Source organism: Camelina sativa, chromosome 10, assembly GCF_000633955.1.
Source record: "Camelina sativa cultivar DH55 chromosome 10, Cs, whole genome shotgun sequence".
In the NCBI taxonomy this organism is placed as follows: Eukaryota; Viridiplantae; Streptophyta; class Magnoliopsida; order Brassicales; family Brassicaceae; genus Camelina; species Camelina sativa.
The window spans coordinates 17910566-17920438 of NC_025694.1; positions in this window are offsets into that span (position 1 = coordinate 17910566).

Consider the following 9873-nt stretch of genomic DNA (forward strand, 5'->3'; position numbering starts at 1 on the left):
AAAAAAAAAAAAAAAAAAAAAAAAAAAAAAAAAAAAAAAAAAAAAAAAAAAAAAAAAAAAAAAAAAAAAAAAAAAAAAGATAAGGAAATTGTTTTACTTGGCACATAACAGTTTTTGACTTTCATATTCCATAAATGGTAAAAAAAGATAAAATGGGTTTTTTAATTTTCTACAATTGGTAAATTATATTTGCCAAATGCAGAGTAACTAAGAAACTTTTAATGCATTCCTGCTACCACACCAACCCAAAAATACATACTGTATGTCTTTTTCTTTTTCTTTTTTGTTTTCTCAAAAACCCAAGTTGCATTGTTATCGTCGGCAAAAAAATAAAATAAACATGAAAATGNAATACTATAATATATCAGGAATGTGATGTGATTTACCTTTGATTGCATTTTGAAGAATAATGTTGTTCAAATCCTGCAGGAAAGATCAACATAACCCAGTTTCAGTACTTCGTACTAATCAATTGCTACCATTTTTCTTTGTAATCAATTTTAAAAATTGAATATGATGAAAAAAAAGATAAGGAAATTGTTTTACTTGGCCCATAATAATTTTTGACTTTCATATTCCATAAATGGTAAAAAATGATAAAATGGGTTTTTTAATTTTCTACAATTGGTAAATTATATTTGCCAAATGCAGAGTAACTAATATAAGAAACTTTTAATGCATTCCTGCTACCACACCAACCCAAAAATACATACTGTATGTTTTTTTTTTTTTTTGGTTTGGTCAAAAACCCAAGTTGCATTGTTATCGTCGGCAAAAAAAAAACATGAAAATGAAAAACAAAAAAAAACAAAAAAGAGAAAAAAGAAAAAGAAAAAACCAGATTGAGAATGGAAGCATGGTCCCAACTACAAGTGCCGTAGTCACATTTCTCCGGCGGCCACCAGTCCAAAGTGGCGCAAATGAAGTCTTCGTCTATAGTTCCCACGGCGGCTCTTCCGTACACAAACACCTTCCCATTCTCTTCCACGGTGGAGCTAACTGTATAGTCCAAGAACTGAAACACACAAAGGAACAAAACTATGAACCAGATTTGACGACAACCCATTTTTTATTTATAAGAGAATGAGATCTTATTTGGGTGTTTATATAATTTGTGGAAACGGAAGACAGACACACATACTGAAAAAAAAAATTATTTATTATTCTGTTCTTTTCTCCTTTTGTTGTTTGTATAAAGTATTACATAAAAATATAAAAATAAAAAGGTGAACTACTTAAAAGTATCTCTACCTGCACAACTTTAATAGATTGTTTCTTTTTTTTCTTGAAATAGAGTTTACTAACTTTAATATCTTGTTGCTTTTAAGTTACATGAATCTCTTAATTACATGCAAAAGCTTTCACGGACTAAACTCTTCATACAACCAAACTTAATGAATGAGAGTATCTATACTAACATTTTTTAAGTATATTTGGTAATATACCCTTTTAGTTATATAATAAATTACAAAGTTAATCTTTAGAAAGTTTTAGAAAATATAACTAAAATATGGGTATAAAATCGTAAACGAAATCAATTCTTAAAATATCTTTATTAATTTGTATCCTATTTATCTAAATTAATTTTGGTTTATATTTTTTTAACAACTTCTTTATTACGAAAATTAGTAAATATTACATATTAGTTCTTGCAATAGAAGGTTATGAATCTTACCATTGAAAATCTCAGAAATTTGCTTGTAGTCACGTCAAAAATAACTTTTCTGAAACCTTTACTCCAGCTGTGTTGCATTGCAATGAGAAGTGCTTTGTAATTCACTTTCTAATGGAGATGCAGTCAAAATTCCTACAGCTTGGCCTGCTCCAATGAATCCACCCATCTCATTTCGCATAATCCAACCAGCATTTGACTATCTAGTTTTAGTATTGAAGGAGCCATCATAATTGCACTTGATCCATCCATCAATCAGGAGGTTGTTGCCAGCTTGTGGTTGTTGATACATTTCCATTGGTTTGGCCATGAGTATTGATTCCGGTGTTTAGACTCTAAATATACTCTTATTCTTGTAGCCAGTCGTTAGCATCTGTTTTGGCCTTTAGTAACACTGAATGCCATGAAAATTTTCTTTGTTGGAAACGCAGATAATTCCTACTTGTCCATAATCTCCAGAGGATAAGAAGAGCAACCTAATGTAGTTGTTGATTGCTTGGGCAATGGTACTTGAGAGAATAATCTCCATTTTATCTTTTAGGGTAGCAGTGGTGGCCAACAAGATATTCAATGGTAATCCAGATGCTCGCCACACCAATTGCGCAAATGGACAATCAATCAGTGTGTGTTGTGTAGATTTCTCAGCTTGACAACATCTTCGACAGATTGAGTGAGTACCAATATGTCTTATCCGTAGATTCTCTCCAAAGGCGAGTGATCCCAACCGAATTTTTCAAAGGAAATGTTTGATTTTTGGAGTTGTGTATTGTTTCCAGAATTTTGACTTGAGAACTGGATTACCTGGTCGTGGTCGGACTTGTCGATCAGTGTAGAGCTGATTCTCCAGCCAATACGCCGATTTAACAGTGTATATCCCATTCGGCGTATAGTGCCAACCTAGTATGTCTTGAGAATTATGCTTACAGAGTTTAAGGGAGAGGATTAGATTGGCATCTTCTTCAACAACCCATTCGCTTATGAGTTCTTCATTCCACTGGCCAGTATCTGCGTGAATCCAATCTTTGACTAGAGAATAGTCATTTTGTTGACTGTTTGCTATGGGAGGTCTGAGAAGATGTAGTGGCAGCCATGGATCAATCAAGGCATTGATCGTTGAACCATCTCCAACAATAAATCGGATTCCTTGTTTGAGTAAATCTCGACCCTGGATGAGTGATTTCCGCACGAAGGATTCTTTTCGTTTTTTTGTTGCATTCAGTATGTTTGTATCACTGAAGTATCTTGCCTTTAACATATGAGCCAAATAACAGGTTGGGTGTTGAAGGATTCTCCAAGCTTGCTTCCCTAGTTATGCCAAATTAAAATGCTCAATGTTTCTGAACCCCATACCACCCTCTGATTTGGATCTTGTCATTCGATTCCATGCAAACGAGTGCATATTCTTTTTTGTATCGCTATCTCCCCACCAGAATTTTGACAGTACACAATTGATTTCTTCACATCTCTTTTGGGGAGTTGAAAATATTCATGGAGTAGACAGGTAAAGCAATTTCAACAGACTTGAGTAGTACTTCTTTTCCTCCTGCTGATAGGAATCTTTTATTTCACTCTTGTCTTGGCTTTGACTCTATCGGTGATGTATTGGAACATTTATGTTTTCTTACGAGTTACTTCTTCTGGTAGACCAAGGTATTTTTCTCCACCACCTTCGTTATGAATTCCCAAAATGTGTCGCATTCTTGTCTTTACATCTGGTTTGACCCGTGTACCGACTTATTCAAGTTGATCGCTTGCCCCATTCATATCTACTTAATATATTCTTCATAGCTTTAAATGATTTGTCATTGGCTAGCATGAAAAACAAAGAGTCATCAACAAAGAGTAGATGAGTAATTTTGGTTTATATTTATGTAATATTTACATTTAACATAACATTCCTAAAATATATATCTAAAATAAATTTCTGTTTTTCTTCAAAATAAAAATATATCTCCATTTTTTCTTTTAAAAATAAAGAACAATCATATTCTACAAAATCTGTTTCAAATTAACATTAAATTTCAACTTCAAAATATTATAATTAATAAAATGAAACCGGTTTTATCTTCTACACTAACAAATAAAATATTCATAATTTGGTAACCAAATAAGATATAAGTTATGTCACTTGGTAAAATTTAAAAAATGCTAAAAATTTAAATTACATAATTTTAATATTAAACTAAAATACCGTAAAAAGTTAATATATATATATATTTATATATGTGTAAAAGTAAATCCAAGTATGATATAATTATTATGTGGGAGGCTCATATTTAAAGGTTTTAATGCGAAAAATATATGACTGTATTTAGATGGAAAAAAACTCTACTACATATTTATATAGTGTATTATTTTCTTAATTCTCATTAGTTATATATATTCATAATTTCTATATCTTTTGTGAGTATTTTCTATTTTGGAATTTTTTTTTTTGCAATTCAAAAATAAAAAAAATATAAAGCATTCATTATCTTGATTTTTAGGCATTAGTGGGTTTAAATTATCGATTAAAATACATAAACAGAAAATATACAATTTTATTATACAATATAACCAAAGATAATTCATGAAATAAATATAGATTGAAGATAAAGATTTTTTTGTTGTCATCATGAAGATAAAGTTAAGAGAATTAGTGAACACAAATATATAGTTTACTTTTACCTTATATCTTTGAGGGTTTTCTTCTCTAAGGAACCAAATAAGCGTGGTTGATATATATTATTTAAGATATGTAAAAATTATCACTAAATTAGAGTAAAACTGTATCATGAATGTGGTACATGTAAAACTCGTGGATTTTTATGGTGGGAATAAAATTGTTCGTTGGGTAATTTATCAAGTAGATTTTTACGGTGTAAGTAGATATGTATAACATATTAAATAAAATAATAAAAAAAAAAGTAAAAGATTATCTTATTTTTGTGAAATACTTTTTAAATGAAGAAGTTATACATTCTACTTGGGGAATGATTGACGAACTTAGGTGGTAACGTGTGGTGTGGGGGTGGCAGGTGCACAACCATGAGCGGACTTTAGGTAGTACTGACATGCTCCGGTTAGTTGTTGTTACTCATTATCTATTTGACTCAAATTCATCTATATATACTATATATATATATAAATTTTAACTTGAAAACTTAGAACAAAATTATTGAAAATAGATAAACATATAACAACTAAATAACATCACGCCGCCGGCGAGAATTTCCACTTTCTCCCCTCTCTTCCTTTCTTCTCCCCGTTTCGATGTCGTCTAAGGACCCCCCAGATCCAACCGAGACGTTTCTACCTACCGCTGAGCTCCCAGATTTGAATCTAGTCCAATCAACTGACCCTCCGTCAGACTCTGCTGTTAAGAATCCGGTCTCATCTGATCTCCCTGATGCTCCTGCGCAAAAGGTTTCTCCTCCTGTAATCGACGATACTCCGCTACAATGGGCTGCGCGATTCGATCCAAGTCTTCGCAATCTCACCAAGGCAGTTCAACCTACCCTAACGGCAGACGGTACCCCTAGGGTGCGTGCGCCAGCCTCTGTCATTCTAAAAGCTTCAGACACCTGGAAGGATCACATCGTGGCTCACTTTCACGGTAATCATCCTCCAGCTGGCAAGATTTTTGTCGATCTAAATCCCATTTGGGGAAAAGAGGGGCGAATAAACATAAGGTGTCTTCCAAATGGGTTGGTGCTAATTTACATACCCTCTTCTGCTACTCGCAAATGGGTTCTTGAGGTTGGTTGTTGGCAAGCGGGTAATTGCTTGTTCACAGTCACCACTTGGTCTCCAACAGCTTCCCTCACCCCGATTAAACTCGTCTCTCTGCCAATATGGGTAATTCTAAAGGATGTTCCACCTCAACTCTACTCACTGCCAGGATTAAGTACCATCGCTTCAGGAATTGGAGAGCCTCTGCACACGGAGAAGCACCAGCTGCCTCCTCTGGCAGTCGATACAAGAATCAAAGTAGAGATTTTGCTTAAAAAGGAGCTACCTCAATCAGTGCTTGTGGAGGACGATGAGGGAAATGAGGTGAGGATTTGGGTTGAATATCCCCGTCTTCCGCCTAAATGTGATTATTGCGGTGAGTTTGGTCACCTATACCATCGTTGTCCCTCTGCTCCAACTATTAACAATTCAGCTCCAAGCAATGCACCTCTGGCTCTCTCAATTACCAATCCAGCTCCAGCATTGGAAGGGACAGCTATTAAAAACCAGAAGGTCAGATCGGTGATAGAGACACCCGAGATGATAGATAAAGGAATTCCATCCCCACTTGATGCAGTTGAACCTTCGGTCACCACATCCTTGTCGAGGAGTAAATCAATGCCTCTGGCTCAGGCAAAACATGTCTACATCGATTCCCCTCCAGCAGATTCCTCAAATGAATGGAAGGTTGTCACTCGTAGATCAAAATCTCCAAAGAGGGTGGATGAAACTACTAAAGACACAGGAGTAAGTTTGAAATCGAGGGGTCCTGTTCAGGTTCATAATGGGAGCACTGCGGGACTGCCTGCTGTATTGGTAGATGCGAATAAGGCAGGTACATCCAGGAACCTTACTGCTAATCAGGCGAAGGCACTGAATGCAAAGACAAACAGGAACGTGAAAACCTCTAAGAATGGGAAGAACGCTAGTAGTGGACGACCTCCTTCAAAGGGTCGTTCCAACCATCATCCTTGAAAGCTAGGCTTTCAACCTTTTGCACACCTTTTTGATGATAATGAAGATTTTTTGCTATAATATACGTGGACTAAATACCACTCAAAGACAGCAGGAGCTCAGAAGTTGGGTTTTGTCTCAGAGACCTCTATTAGGAGGCATTTTGGAAACACACGTTCAGGAAGCAAATGCGGATTTCATTTTGGCAACTAACTTCCCTGGGTGGAGGTACGACTCCAATTACTCGTCACAAGCAAGAAATGGAAGAATTTGGATTATCTGGGATCCCTCTATCAAGGTCTTCATATATAAGAAGACAAACCAGGTCATTTCTTGTGGTGTTTTTGATCCCTCAACAAATAATTCATTCTCTGTATCCTTCATCTATGCTCGGAACTCCATTACTGAGCGTCGTGAGTTGTGGACAACGTTAGAGGAGATGCACCGATATAGTAGCCAGCAAAACCACCCTTGGCTTCTTCTCGGGGATTTCAATCAAATACTTCAGGCTCAGGATCATTATTCCCTTTATCCCTTCACTCTTCCGCTTCGAGGTATGACTGAATTCCAGAATTGCATTGATAATTGTGAACTCGTGGAGATGACAAGCAGAGGTGCTGCGCACACGTGGTACAACGGACAAGGATCCAATCCCATTACTCGTAAGCTGGATAGGGTGCTCTCAAATGAAGCTTGGTTGTCTGAATATCCACAATCTAATGCTCTGTTCGATGCGCCAGGAGGATCAGACCACTCACCTAACCTGGTCACTCTATCAACGGATAATGAAAGAAGACTCATACCCTTCAAGTTCTACTCTTTTTTCACTACTCACCCGGAGTATGACACTCTGTTGGAAACTGCCTGGTCTCAGACGGTTATTAGGGGATCAGCCATGTTTGAACTTTGCCAAAAACTTAAGGCTGTCAAGATGGGTTGTAAGTCACTTAATCGAAGAAGCTTTAGCAACATTCAAGCAAGGACCTCAGAAGCTCATGACAGGCTCACTAATATTCAGAATCAAATTCTTACGTCACCATCACAAGCTCTTTTTCAGGAGGAGAAGGAGCTCCGGAAAAAATGGTTGTTCTTGTCGGCAGCGGAGGAGTCATTCTTGAAACAAAAATCGAGAATCAGATGGTATGCAAAGGGAGATTCTAACACCAGCTTCTTCCACAAATCTGTTAAAGCTCATCAGGCAAGGAACAAGATCTGCTCCCTTATAAATGACAGCAATGAAAGGATCTCAGATAATGCTCAGCTAAAAGATATGATAGAGGACTATTACAAGGAATTGCTTGGCACAAAAAATGAATGTGTTCAACCGTTATCAGTGGAAGCAATCCAAGAATTATCTCCTTACAGATGCTCGGATGATCTGGCGACTCAACTCAAGGCAATTCCCACACCAGATGAGGTCACCACAACCTTGTTCTCCTTGCCAAGGAACAAGGCTCCCGGTCCAGATGGCTTTACTGCAGATTTCTTTGTCAAGTCGTGGGCTAAGGTAGGACCAAGTGTAATTGACGCGGTCAGAGAATTCTTCATCACTGGTAAACTACTCAAGCAGGTAAATGCCACGATCATTGCTCTAATTCCCAAAAAGGTGACTTCAGAGAAACTTGGTGAGTTCCGACCTGTGTCATGTTGCAACACAATTTACAAGATAATATCACGTATCCTTGCAAGAAGATTGAAGCTCTTTACCAACCTAGCAGTTCAGAGGAACCAGTGTGCTTTTATAAAAGGCAGACTTCTGTGCGAGAATGTAATTCTAGCTGCTGAGTTAGTCACAGACTTCAACAAGAATGGACCGGTCACCAGAGGATGCCTCCAGATTGATATTTCAAAGGCTTTTGACAACATACATTGGGAGTTCCTGATTAATATCCTCAAAGCTTACAATCTCTCGGATGTGTTTGTTGGGTGGTTAGTAACTTGCTTCACTTCTCCATCCTTCTCGGTGGCTATGAATGGTGAACTCATAGGCTACTTCCCAGGCAAAAAAGGGCTCAGGCAGGGAGACTCCATCTCAGCACCCTTGTTTACTTTGGTCATGGATGTTTTATCGAAACAACTGGATATTGCGGCTTCTCAGGATCGGTTTAAACCCCATCCTTTGTGTATGGATCCTCTTATCACTCATCTCAGTTTTGCTGATGACCTCCTAGTCTTTTTTGATGGAACTGAAACCTCTCTGGTAGCAATTCTTGGAGTCCTGGAACAATTTAAACTAGTATCTGGGCTTGGGGTTAATCTCACAAAATCATGTCTCTTTCTTGATGGCAACGACAGGAATGATATCAGGGGGATAGCAATGCGACAGGGGTTAACTCATGGTTCCTTACCTGTCAAATACCTTGGCGTTCCCCTCATTACACAGAAACTCTCTCCAACGGACTATCAACCTCTTATAGATAGAGTCAAAAGCCGCATTTCGGGTTGGACTCATCGACATCTCTCATTCGCAGGCCATCTCCAACTACTTAAGTCAGTCATCAATAGCACCATCAATTTCTGGAATTCGATATTTCTACTTCCAAACAAGTGTCTTGAAGAGTTGGAGCAAATTTTCAGTTCCTTTTTGTGGAAGGGAGTGTCTGAGTCAGCCCGAGGAGCCAAGGTCTCTTGGGAGACAGTTTGCTCGCCTAAATCTTCAGGAGGACTGGGGCTCAAAAGACTAGTTGACTGGAATCAGATTTTTGGATTGAAGCTAATCTGGTTAATTTTTTCTCAGGCGGGTTCACTGTGGGTTTCCTGGGTTAAAAAATACCTAATAAGAGGAAGAAGTTTCTGGACAGCAGATTTCAGGTCTACAGGGAGTTGGATTTGGAGAAGACTTGTTAAATTAAGGGAATTGGCAAGGTCTTTTATCTGTTGTGAGATTGTCTCAGGCATGGGAGCTCTGTTCTGGCATGATAACTGGACAGGACTAGGTTCTCTGCTAGACATAGTGGGTGATTCAGGACCAAGGCTGTCTGGGATTGGTTTGTACGCTAAAGTGTCTGAAGCAGTATCAAACGGTCATTGGTCGAGTCCTCGAGGACGCAACCCAGCCATGCATCTGCTGAGATCCTGCCTCATCGCTCAGAATCTCCCCTCTGACGATATGGGAGTCGATATCTTCAGTTGGAAGCTCACATCTGACCAACCTGGTGGTACCTTCTCCTCAATGAAAACTTGGAAGCGGCTTCATCCTCATGGACCCTCGGTTTCATGGCACACTCAAATCTGGTTCAAGGAGAACATCCCAAAAATGGCATTTATGGCTTGGCTCACAACGCTTGACAGGCTTACAACAAGGGACCGGCTAAGGAGATGGAACCTGCAGGTACCTTCCACTTGTCTACTGTGTATTGCAGGGGAGGAGACTCGGGACCATCTATTCTTCCGCTGCCCCTACTCAAAAGTTTTATGGCTTGACTTCTTCGCTCATCTCCAACCCCAACCTCAGCTACCAAACTCGTTCAGCGGTTATCTACATTGGATTAAGTCTCCTACCACAAATAGGAAGCTTAATATCATTTGTAAACTGT